Source organism: Pleurodeles waltl, chromosome 2_1 (assembly GCF_031143425.1).
Source record: "Pleurodeles waltl isolate 20211129_DDA chromosome 2_1, aPleWal1.hap1.20221129, whole genome shotgun sequence".
Classification (NCBI taxonomy): Eukaryota; Metazoa; Chordata; class Amphibia; order Caudata; family Salamandridae; genus Pleurodeles; species Pleurodeles waltl.
Window position 1 is genome coordinate 162,920,714 of NC_090438.1, and position 11,950 is coordinate 162,932,663.

Below are 11,950 nucleotides of genomic sequence, written 5' to 3' on the forward strand. Positions count from 1 at the left end.
GATCGTACAAGACTTAACAAGATCAAAAAAGGTAATTAAAATATCCTTTAACATACCTTGTAACTACCAACCAAGAGATCAATCAAAAGAAGGAAGGGGGAAACCTTTGTGGGTCTGAAGGCATGTTAAATGTCTGGAGGATACCCAATACTTGTTTTGTCATAAGTAATCTAGTCATTTTAGGTCCCTTAATGTGGTTTATGTTGACATGGAGGACAGCTATCAAGCAAGGGCGTGTCACAAGGCAAACAGTGCCGATACTGGGGAATCAGTGTGGATTTGTCAAGACCAGGTATGATTCACAATCACCTCATCGTACCGTATTGGCATAAGGGCAAAGATACATAACATCCATGTATAAAACGTACATGTACAAGTCATAAGGTTGCAGTTTAATGGTACTTCGGAGCTTTATCGTGGGCACAGGTCAAGGTGGTTTATTATCAGTATTAATAAACATCTGTACTAATTCATCACACGCATGGGTTGTGTTTGCCCAACAGATTCCTGTGCTTTATACCCCAAAGACTTGTGCTTTATATCCCAGAACTGTACACCACTTTATTTTCCCACCCTACAGTATGCCATTACTGACTTCCACTTCATTGATATAACCTGTAGAGAGGACTAGCAGGGAGTCACCTTATGAGCAGGGCCACTGGAATTATGTGATTGTACGGCTGCAGCGATTTTCGCATAATTCTAGATTTGGTGCACTTGCCACAGCATAAACTGACGATTTCAACCACAAGACACGTCCAAAAGATACTAAAAATGCAGCGAAGTGTTGTTGCTCACAGAGCTGGACTGGTCACCTTTTTGTTACTAATTGTTATGTTTTAGTATTAAACTGGTACTAAAGAGGTGCATCCAATGTCCAGACAGTGGTCCCAAGTTTAAAAATGCCAAAATAATTAAGCAGTACTATTACAAAATGACCCGCATTATGCTGCATAATGTGCCTTTTCTTGCAGCATAATGTACTCAACTCTGCCGTATAATCTGGCCCTCTCCTGCCCCATACTTCCAGTTGCCCTGGTTATGACGTATACGTTACAACTAGATTCCACGGCTGAGACAACACTGATAAAGTACAGATTTGATAAGAGAGTAGCTATGGAAAAAACTCATTAAGAAGAAAAAGAAAAACTACACCACTAACTCTTCAGCACCCATCAATGCTATGGATCTCAATCTCCAAACGTTGCCAGCATGTGTGGTCACTTTTCTAACAGATAAATACGGGTGGCGGTTTTTATATAGTCAAAACCTGTCCCGAGAACATTTTAAAACTTTAGATGAGCACTAAAATGCATCACTTTTTTTTCCTCCCAGGCATGGGGGGGGGGCGGTAGTTATTTACCCATAATCACAACAGGGTAATACAAGGCAGCGATTCGAGCCTGGTTCACCAGTTCCAAGATTGGCAGCGCTAAAGCCTTGATAATTCGCCCTCTTCCAGCCCAACTTGAAGTTCCAGAGAATCTAGCGACAAGTTGTTCAAGAAACAGTGATGGAAACTTATTGGAAATATGACTTCTGCCGAATTCTGCTGCACGGGAAAGGCATTAAATTGAAAAACAATCAACCCAAGCGACAACAATATGATCCACATCAAAGAATTTATCGCGACAGCTGCCATTAGTAAGTGTTTTGGATAACGCGCTACCAACAAAATTGAGCAAACGGCTGTTTCCTAATCTCATGACAAACCCACCTACAATTCCATGTTTACAAGACTGCAAGTCAAACTTATTCTCGCAATCTGTCGTAACCATGCTCGCTCAACACGCCTCCAGTGACTTCTTACCCATCCATTGGAAAAAGAAAAACGTTGAAGGTCCAAAATCCAACGACAAGATTACACTGGCCTCAAGCGACACTGCATCCCGGAAATATTATAAAGAAAGCACTACACACCGGGCGAACGGTCCATCTGAAAATCCGTCGAGGCTAAGAGGACTGAAATCTTGTTTACCAGACTGCCCTACCCACAATATCGAAGCCGGCCAGAGTGTCCCGACACCGCGCGAAGACCCCGTCAATTTTAGGCGAGAGTAACAACTTCATGTAAACTTCCTGTTCCAAGAGGTGGCCCATGCCCTGTGACAGCTGCGACGGGGAAGGGGTAAAGAGCCCTGACAACCCCCAATCGCAACGAAACAGGCCCGAAAACACAACCGTTCCCAAGTTAGAGAACTACGCCAGATACCGGAGATGCGCGTCACATGGTCCGGATCCATGCTTGGCAGTACTGGGAATGACACAAACACAGTCAACAGCACTACCAGATGAACTCCCCTCGGCTCCTAAGGGCCTTGGCCTCAGCGACCCTCGGAACAGGGACACACGCTGCATTTGAGAGGGATTGAAGGCGGCCGCAAGAGAGCAGGCAGAGCGGCCGGGAAGGAGGGGAATGGCACACCGGTCACCCCTTCCTACCCGGCCTCCATCTTGCCCGGGCACCCGCTGACACCGCGCAGAGCGCGCGGCGCGCCCGCAGCACCACAACAACACTCCAAACTTCCAGAAGCTTCGCCGCCATTTTGGAACTTACCTCGCAACCTGCGCGAGCTCCTTCACCAGGGCCTTGCGGGGAGCAAGGCCGCAAATCGCCCTGACAGGGGTCCGGTTTGAAAGTGGCGGCGGTGGGTGCAAGGCGGGTTTTTTCTGGTGCTCCAGAATTGTTGCGAGAGCTTCAAGCTCGGGGACTCCAGGTTGAGTGGATAGCGCAGGCGCCACCTGCCGGCCAGCGAATACAGCGATCTCCAGCTGGGGCAGAGCGCCACCTGCAGGCCAAAACAGAGAAAGGCAGCCTTCAACAAAGGCTAGAGACTGCCGGAGCGAGGCGCGCGCCGATACAACACAAAGAACGGAGCCCTGCGTGCGCGTACCCTGCGGAACTACGTAGCAAGACTATCGCACGCGCACTGCTGACATTATACGCGGAAACATTGAACAGAGAAAATATTATCTGTAGTCTCTCTTTTATTTCTACAGAATAACGCTGAGCCCTGACACTTGTGATCAGCTGCCATGTTGGACCGGAGATGTGACGTAGGAGGTAATGCTCCTCTGGTGAGCTCCAGTTACTGTACTTTAAAATCTCCAGTCCTACGACAGTTTCTTAAACAAGCCTGATGGCGATTCACAGGCGAACCGCTTTCAGTCATGAGCACATGATTAGAGCTCCCAGAAACCTGAATAAATGACTTGCTGTTCAAAGCGGAAGTTTGGGGTCCAGTCAAAATACACATACACGGTTCTCCAGGGATTGGTCTATTAAACTGTCAATAGGGCACTGAGGATCTTTGTCTAAAACTGAATTTTATTACCAATGGTACTTTGTTCATTGACGTAGTCCTGCCTGACTGCACAATACAAAGTATGTTTCAAATTTATACAACTAATCAGCAAATCTTTAGCAATGCCGTTGACTGATGTCATAATTCCCAGTTATTATTGCATAGCATAGTCAGTAAATACACCTCTTTCCCATTGTTGTAGGACAGGAAAGAGAGATTTGTATTTGCTTCTTTTTTCAGACGTGGTAGTATAATAGTGTTTTTCTTGCATATAAGTTACACTATATGACGTACGCCGTTCTGGTTTACCACCTTTTTAAGTGAAAATTTGCGTTTCAAATACTTTTCGTCTTAACGGAGTCATATATTACTTCTCCGCGGTCCATCTCTGCTGACCTGTTTTTGGCTGGGGCAGGCCGCGATGATTAGATTTGTAATGTTTACTCGAAGCTTGCTTCCGCGTTTGCCTCTTTCTATTGCTATTTCAGTCCGGTAGCCTTAGCACGAGCAGCTTCTCTGTGCGCGCCGCCGTCGCGCGCTTCCCGCTCGGGCTGTTTCTCCTAGGGGGTGGGTGGAGTTGGAGGGTTGGACTCGCGTTATAATGGCGGGTTCTGTGGTGTGACGAAAGTCCCACAGCTGGCGTAGATGCAGTTTTAGAAATGAGTCTGCTGGCTCCGTCGTAGCTTAATACATCGAGAAACCCATCACGGACCCGAGGAAGGTGGTATCGGGCGGTCACTGGAGTCGGAAAAAAACAACAAAGTGAGCGCGGGGCAGAGAGCAGAAAGTGTGCGTCGCCATTAGGGCCACGTTCAAACACAACCAGACGTCGCCTAAAAAAAAAAAAAAGAAACCGCACCACTAGAGTTGTATTGGGTTTCAACATTTATATAGTGCCTACTACCCCTATTTGTAGGCACTCTTAGAATTTTTCTAACATTGTTTAACGTACGCCTTGGCTTGAAAGTTATCTGCTACGCATTTGTTTTATTTTGTGCCTGCTTCCCAGTAACGTTATTCATTTGTCGCTCCTTTTACCGAATCTCGTGGCTTTGGAACGTTAAGAAAGGCCGTTTTGGAAAAGAAAAAGGAAAAAAAAAGCAACTATGTAATTGATGGTTTATTATTCAGACCCCAGCAAGTATAAAATATAAACCAGAACTGCCCAGTTACCTTATAGTTCTTAAAGGAAGGAAAGCGGTAACATTAGTATCCAGGGTTAAAAAATAACGGTATGAAATCGCAGAAGACAAAAGTAGAAACTAAATAACAGAACTGCTTCATTGTTTTCTTTACGCATAGCGTTTGGGTATCCCAAGTTGCCCAGAAGTGCTGAACGCTCGTGAAATAGACAGGGTAAATATGAAGTTTGTTGTTGGTAAAATAAAATCAAAGGCTGCGCTTTCAACTCAGCCAAACGAAACATCTTTGAAACCAGTTGTTGTACATTTTTAGCAACGGTCAGCATTATATTATCCGGTTTATTATGACGACCTTATTTGTACAGAACAATAACAGTTCATTTAAAGCATGATTTCTTGAATTATATACATTTAACGGTAAGTTCCCGAATAGCTCTTGTTTTTTAAATAGATAAACGTTATCATTTGAAGACCATAACACGTAATAAGATACACACGAGAATAAATGGCAGAAGAACATACGCTAAGAAGAAAAGAGGTAGAAAATTCAAGGATAAGGGTCAGAGATGGACTTAGCACAGCACTCCACTGACTTTTAAGGTGGTTCGCTCTATATAAATACCATGTACGAACATCAGTTTTAACATAGGAGAGACTTTATGTTAACTAAGTGATATCTAACAGGTTACATTTTGATGATGTACAATAAAATCTTGGGAAGACTTAAGCTCTTTTGGCCATATTTTATGAAAAGTGAGGCATGCGTGTACCTCTCTTGACTATTCTAAGAAAGATGGAGATCCTTTGCTGTTTCCAACTTGTAATAATTAGGTGTAATAGTAATGACTCCACAAAGTGAAGGTAGTAAGACTTTTATTGGAGCATTCATGTACAGGAGGGTGGCCAAGCAACTGAATGTTAACCACCCAAGGAATACAGAACGCTCATAGAATGTAAATACTCAGAGACCAATGACATTGAAGGTACACAGCTAAGGAGCGTGCATTGCTGTACATGTTACTGAGCGCAAGCATATAACAAGCTTTGTGCTTTACGGTACATGTTATTAAATGCATACATGAAACAACTAACTTAATAACTTTACTTAATACTACAATAAGTTAGTAATTGGGGGAGAATGCAGCAGTATACTCGAATAGGAGAGGGGATAACCTAGTATACCCCATGCCTATAGCTCACTCTTGTTGCTTATAGGAGGGCACATCTGGTAGAATACTCTGCCTTACTTCCCCCTTGCCCCCCAACAAATTCCCACCATCTCTCACGCAGCAACTTTATCTGATAGTAGCATTTGAAATGTACTGTGGAATTCAGGATCTGGGGCCCAAGCACCCATATATGTTCAGAAGAGAAGGGGTCCGTTTGCTCCATTCATCAGGAACTCATATGTGCAAGATATTCTCCTAACTCTCTAATTAAAAAGAGTAAGGGTTATCCTATTGTCAAATGCCGATCTTGGCAGGACCTTATGGCTTGTAGTTTATGAAGAGTTTAGTAAGGTACCTTGGGTCCAACTCCAGTATGCTTCTGAATAATACAAACCATCTTGAAGCTTACCGTCTGCTTTATCATCACTCATTCTAGGCTTCAAAGTGTCTGGATGTTGCACTCTGACTTTAAAGAAACCCAATACTATTGTTGCTATTCACTTCTGAAGTAGTTGGAGTTGAAGAAGGTGCGAAATGTTATTTTAGTAATCAAGGCATGGTAATTTAACGCACATCTCTGTCCACTTTTTGATAGAAACTAAACTCAAGGTTTACTCTGCTGATCCCATTAAGTTAAATTATGGATTCCAGGTCCCCTGCAGTCACTCATGGAGTAAAGATGGCTCCTATGTTTCTTGTTTAGAGCCCAGGGTTAGGTAGTTCACCCATTGAGCAAGGCCATAAAAAAAGGTAGGTGTTGAGTTTACCAAAGTGGAGTGGTTCTGTTTTTGAACTGTTGAGGGACACATTTCTTTCCCTCATTCTCTCTGAGCATGAGTGGGTAATAATTGATTCCTGAGTTATGTGTTAGTGTCATCACTTCAGAATGGCAATTTGAATTTCTGAATGGCCCCAGTCAGAAGGCCTAGATAGACATTGCACAGCCAGGTAATAATGATGTTCCTCACAAGAGCCCAATAGGTATGTTTTGGGTGTCTGATGCAAACCTCTGCACTTTTTTTTGTCTTAGTTCTATCTGTATATGGCAGAGGCTTGTTGCAAATTGAGAAATAACCGTGTCCTAACATATCAACAAGAACTTGATTGAATGAATAGAGTTCTAAACCAGATTTTCAAAAAGTCAAAATCTTTTACATTTTGTTAGTGTATTTTTGCTTGACTTTTAAAACTTCAATATACTGGGGGCATGGCCGGAGCAGCTCAGATGGCAGGTGCTCTCTAAGGAGCTCCGGCACCCAACCTCACCATTGGTCTCCATTCTGCTGATGGTGATCCACAACCTGACTGGAAATCGATAGGACAGTTTCCTGTGTTGTCTGCTGTGGCTGGTAGCCACTTTGCGGCAGCAAAATGTCTAATTGCATACACTCACTCCAATACCACTGTAAGCCTCTGCTAAATGGTGTAGACTAAATGGCCGTAGGTACTCTTGGTACCTATGGCCTGGGTACTGGACAGGGTCCCTAAAGGCTGCAGCATGTATTGTGCCACCATCAGAGAATCCCCACTTAAAAATTGCACACAGCATGCCATCACAGACTGCGTGTCATGGTTAAGCCATGAGAGAAAACACACAATGGTGCACAAATTGTGTGGCATAACCCGTTCACTATATGTAAGTCATCTGTACAGCAAGCCTTAAGGCAAGATGCATTATACTCGGAGCCGGTGCCAAAATATATGACAGAGTTTACTAAATTATGCATCAGGAAATGTCAAATTATGCAGCATAATGTAGCACATTTTGTAATAACTTTACTTCATTATTTCAACATTTTTAAACTTCATAACACTGGGAAGTAATTGCGCCTCCTTGGTTCCATTTTAATACCCAGACGTAGCAATAAGCAACACAAAGGTGACCAGTCCTGTTTTGCGAAGGTCTTTCGCTGCGCAGCAACACGTGTCGCTGCACTTTTAGTAACTTTTAAACCATTTCAGCTAGAAACACTTTAAAAAAAAAAAATCTGCAGATTACGAGGCAGCTAATGGATTATGTGGCAAATGCAGAAAATCTGTAATTATGCGGAAACTGTAGAGGCTGCACAATCACATAATTCCAGTGCCTCTGATTATACTTGATGTGTGGACATATCTGCACAAGCAGATATGCCCCTGTAATGTCTAGTTTGATTACTAGATGTCAAGTGAATAGGGGAAGCCATCTTAAGGTATGTACTGGGGAGTCATCATTACGAGTTACCTAGCTACATAATTGCTTCACTGAAAACTATGGTGTTTTTGTTATCAAACACCTCATCTTAATGAATCCAGACTGATGCCAGTCTTGGATTTATTTTGACATGCACCGAGAGGGCACCTTAGAGGTGCCTCCTGAAACCTTTCTAGTCCTCTAGTGTGCTGGCTGACTGATCTCGACCAGCCCGCTACCACAGACGAGTTTCTGACCTCCTGGAGGTGAGAGCCTGTACTCTCAAAGGCCAGACACAAAGCCTGCTCCAGAGGAAGGTGATTACACTTCCTCCAGCAAGATGGCTAGCGATTTAGCATATTAGAGCTGCCTTTGATATGTGACCCCGGGTTCCCGTAGACCTAGGAAATGCCACATCCTGGCCTGAGGCCCATTTGGCATGAGGACAGGCCAGAAATTAGTTATTCACTAGGCGTGTTTCACATTTGGGCTAGTCACACCCGTAAGGTTGGATATCCGAAGTGAACACTAGAGGAAGGGTTCCACCATCTTGATTTTGTGGAACTAGGAAATCTGGGACAGTGTTATGCCCACTCCCCACAGGAAGTAGTCACATAGGGGGTGTAGTCACCCTAAGGGTAAGTAGCCCATTGGGTACTACTCTGCATTCCTCTAAAATCCCTAAATAGAGTACTTAAGCGCCCCCTGACACCAGAAGAACAGATTCGTCTGACTGAAGAAAGAAGTGGACAAAGATGAACTCCGGCGCAAAACCCTACCTGCTCCTGACTGAACAAACATGACAACCCGACTTGTCCTGCAGCAGTGGGGACTCCAAAAGCCTCAGAGGATCCCCAGCACCTTGCCAGTCTGTCAGCATCTCCCGTGGAGTGGAGAGCAACTTCTCTGCAGACAACAACCACAACATCTGGCCCACCATTCTGCTGACCACAGGGTCCACTGATGCAGCAGCCGTCCAAGAGGAGGTCATCGTGCTCCAGGAGGCCATATCCGTCTCCCCGCCAAGTGTGAAGACATCAGGTCCTACCTAAGCTGTCCTGCACTGATACACAGGGTACCGGACCCCTTGCAGCAACTAAAGCTTGTTGGTAGTCCAGCCCAGACTCCAACATCATAACTGAAGACCAGTCTTCGAGGGACGTCAGTAATATAGAGGTCATCACAGAGAGTGACCCAACTGCCATATTATGTCCCTCTTTTGCAGATCCACCCAAGAACTATGAGCACCTTGACACAAGAGCACCGACGAGCTCCACGGCTCAGGTCAACGACAACCTGCAGTGTTTCTTTGCTTATAGGACCCTCAGAGAGGAGCCCCCTGGTGGAAGCTCCCGGACTTGTCCCATAGTCCCCCTTTGGAGTCTTTTTCTAGGTGGCCCCTCTCGTTGCCAAACGTGCAGTGTGCAAGGCACCCGGCTCGACCAGCACCACTTCACCCGGATGCCCCAGGACAAGTAAAAACTGTACTGCTGGTGTTTTTAGTGACATTGCTTACCTAGAACCCTACAGTCTACAGTGGTCCCTGAGAACTGCCTGCAAGGACCCCCTTGCAGTAAAAGTACTTTCAAGTCTTTACCAGGTTAAAGAGCATTTGAGTAAAGATGCGAAATCGATACAACTGCCACATTACTCATCTTTGAAGTTTTTTAGGTGTTGAAACAATATACAAAAAGTAACCACATTTTTTTAAACATTGGTCTGGAGTTGCTTCGTGAGTGTGTGTGTCATTTATTGAACGTGCATGTTCAACAAATGATAAGCCTAACTGCTCATCAACACTACCACAAGAGAGCTTTTGGGATTATTAACTCCTTTAAACCAGTAGGTTTACCTGTGACATCCGCATAGAGTAGTTTACCTGTAACATCTTCATAGTGTACTCATACATTTGGTACACTACATAGATAGCCAGCTTCCTACACCCAAGGACTGGCTGGTACCCCACAACGCCATTCCTCATTGAGCATGGTTGGCTGTTCTTGCTGCCTGCGAATGCAGTGGTAACCATGGTGCAAGCAAGCAAATTCTCATTCTGCAATAGCTCCCTGGGAGTGCCGTCGTCACAGCCCGGGGAAGACGGTCCCTTTGCCCATGCCAGTGAAATAGACTGCCTCACCTCGCCACCTACTGATGTTCCCAAGCAAGCTGTAGTCCCTTCCTCAGCCACTGCCTCCCCAGATGGGACCACACTGGCTCCATCCTACAAGCCATACAGGTATCCCGAACATCCCTAGAGCACAAGATAGGGGAAGTGGGGTGATTGTCCCTCTCCTGCGCAAAGACCTGCAAAATTTAGTGAAATCCAACACTCAAGGACCCACAGCGGAACTCAAAGACACTGCCACAGAGCTCAGATCCACCTTTCTACATCTTCTCACAGAAGAATGCAAAGATGATGGTGAGAACCAGGCGCAAAGGAGTAACCTCAGATTTGTTGGTTCCTCACCTGAGAAATTAGGGGAGTGAATTGCTTCCTGGCTTCCGACAGATCAATTTGGGGCCTGTTTTCTTCTGGAGCTGTCCCGTAGGGCACTGGTACAGGAGCCGTTCAGGAGCTCTTTACAAAGGTTCTCAACTACAAAGGGCAGAGATGCAATTCTCAAAGGAGCAAGGGCACTGGTTACTCCTTTATTCCAATCCACCTGCATCTTTATATTTCAAACTATACGCGCCTGGTTCAGAAGCAGAGGAAGGCCCTTGAGGCTGTGAGAGCAGTGAACCTCACATACATGCCATGTTCCCGGCTAATTTTAAGGTACTCCACAACTCCAGCTCCTTTTTCTTTCATTTACTTGAAGCTGCCTCTGGCTGGGCAGTGTGGCAAAAGGAGCTGAGATGCCCCTCCTGCACTCCTCTCAGGAGACACTGTTCCATCCCTCCAGCATTAGGGTCCGCATATCCGGTGGCAAGGCCCGCAGACAACAACGCTCCTGGAGATGCAGAAGGCCTAATGCCGGATCACCGGCCTCCTACGAGTTGGAGGACAACCACTACTGCAAAAGAGGAACGTGGGGCAATGTAAGAAAACATCCTTTTTGGTCCGGCTAGCCCCCACTTTCTGCCTGGTATCTGATGTAATTACTACTGAAAGTGCACTGGGTTCCTGCTAACCAGGTCCCCAGTGCCAGATCTCTTTCCACAAAACTGCACAGTCCTTTCCCCAATTGGCAAAACCTTTAGCACCCTCTGTAAGTCCCTATTAAATGGTACCCCTGGTACCTAGTAGCTGGGGTACTAAAGATGGCCCCTATGGGCTACAGCATGAATTGTGCCGCTCTAAGGAATCCCTCGTCAAGCACATGACAGGCTGCCATTGCAGGCTGTATGTCTTGGTCCACATAAAAGTGAAAACACAAAATGGCACACATCCTGTGTGCCATGTCCCCTAATACTGAACGTAATATGTGTAAGTCACCCCTCTGGCAGGCCTTAGCGCCCCAAGGCAGGGTGCATTATATTACATGTGAGGGCATGTCTGCACGGGTAGGTATGCCCCGCTAAGTCTGTTTATTCCCCAACATATAAGGTGGCCAGGGAAATCATTGTAAATGCATGTGCTTGACACTGGTCCCTGCGAGACCCCCAGCTAAATGATGGCTTCACTGAGGATAGGGATGTTTGTTATCAAGCCTTTTATATTTGTGAACCCAGACTGATGCCAGTGTTGGATTTACCAGTACATGCACCCAGAGGGCACCTTAGAGGTGACCCCTGAAAACCTACCAAATATTAGTGTGCTGACTGACTAGTCCTTACCAGTTCAGCCACCTTAGCCATGTTTCTGACCCCCTAAGGCGAGAGCCAGCACTCTTGGAAGCCAGAGACAAAAGCCTGCACCTCCTCCAAGCAGGATGGAAATTCAAGGGCAGGAAGCTCCAATGGCCTAGCAGCCTTTGTAATGCGACCCAGGTCTCTCCAAATGGTGAAGATGACCAATCCCCCTATCTTAACCCCACTTCTTGGTGGCAAGACAGGCGGGAAAATTAGATAAATAGGTGTGCTCTCTTCATGCCAGTCCCACCCCTAAGGTGGACAAGCTGAAGTGGACACCACTTTTTAAATTCCTCCATCTTGTTTTGGGTGGAATTAGGCCCCTAGGGTCAGGGTTATGCCCACTTCCTAACAGAAGTGGTCATAAAG

General features: G+C 45.5%; 1 protein-coding gene across 4 annotated transcripts in view; it reads right to left on the reverse strand.

The window, feature by feature from the left end:
* STAG2 (STAG2 cohesin complex component) overlaps positions 1 to 2,733 on the reverse strand; it is a 987,179-nt gene extending 984,446 nt beyond the window's left edge. For 3 of the 4 annotated variants that reach the window (XM_069211886.1, XM_069211877.1, XM_069211869.1), the window contains exon 1: positions 2,558 to 2,724. The gene's annotated coding sequence lies outside the window, so the exon portion shown is untranslated. Of the gene's footprint in view, positions 1 to 2,557 lie in introns of all 4 variants that reach the window. The other variant, XM_069211859.1, reaches the window with a different exon arrangement.
* Between the last annotated feature and the right edge of the window lie 9,217 nt (positions 2,734 to 11,950).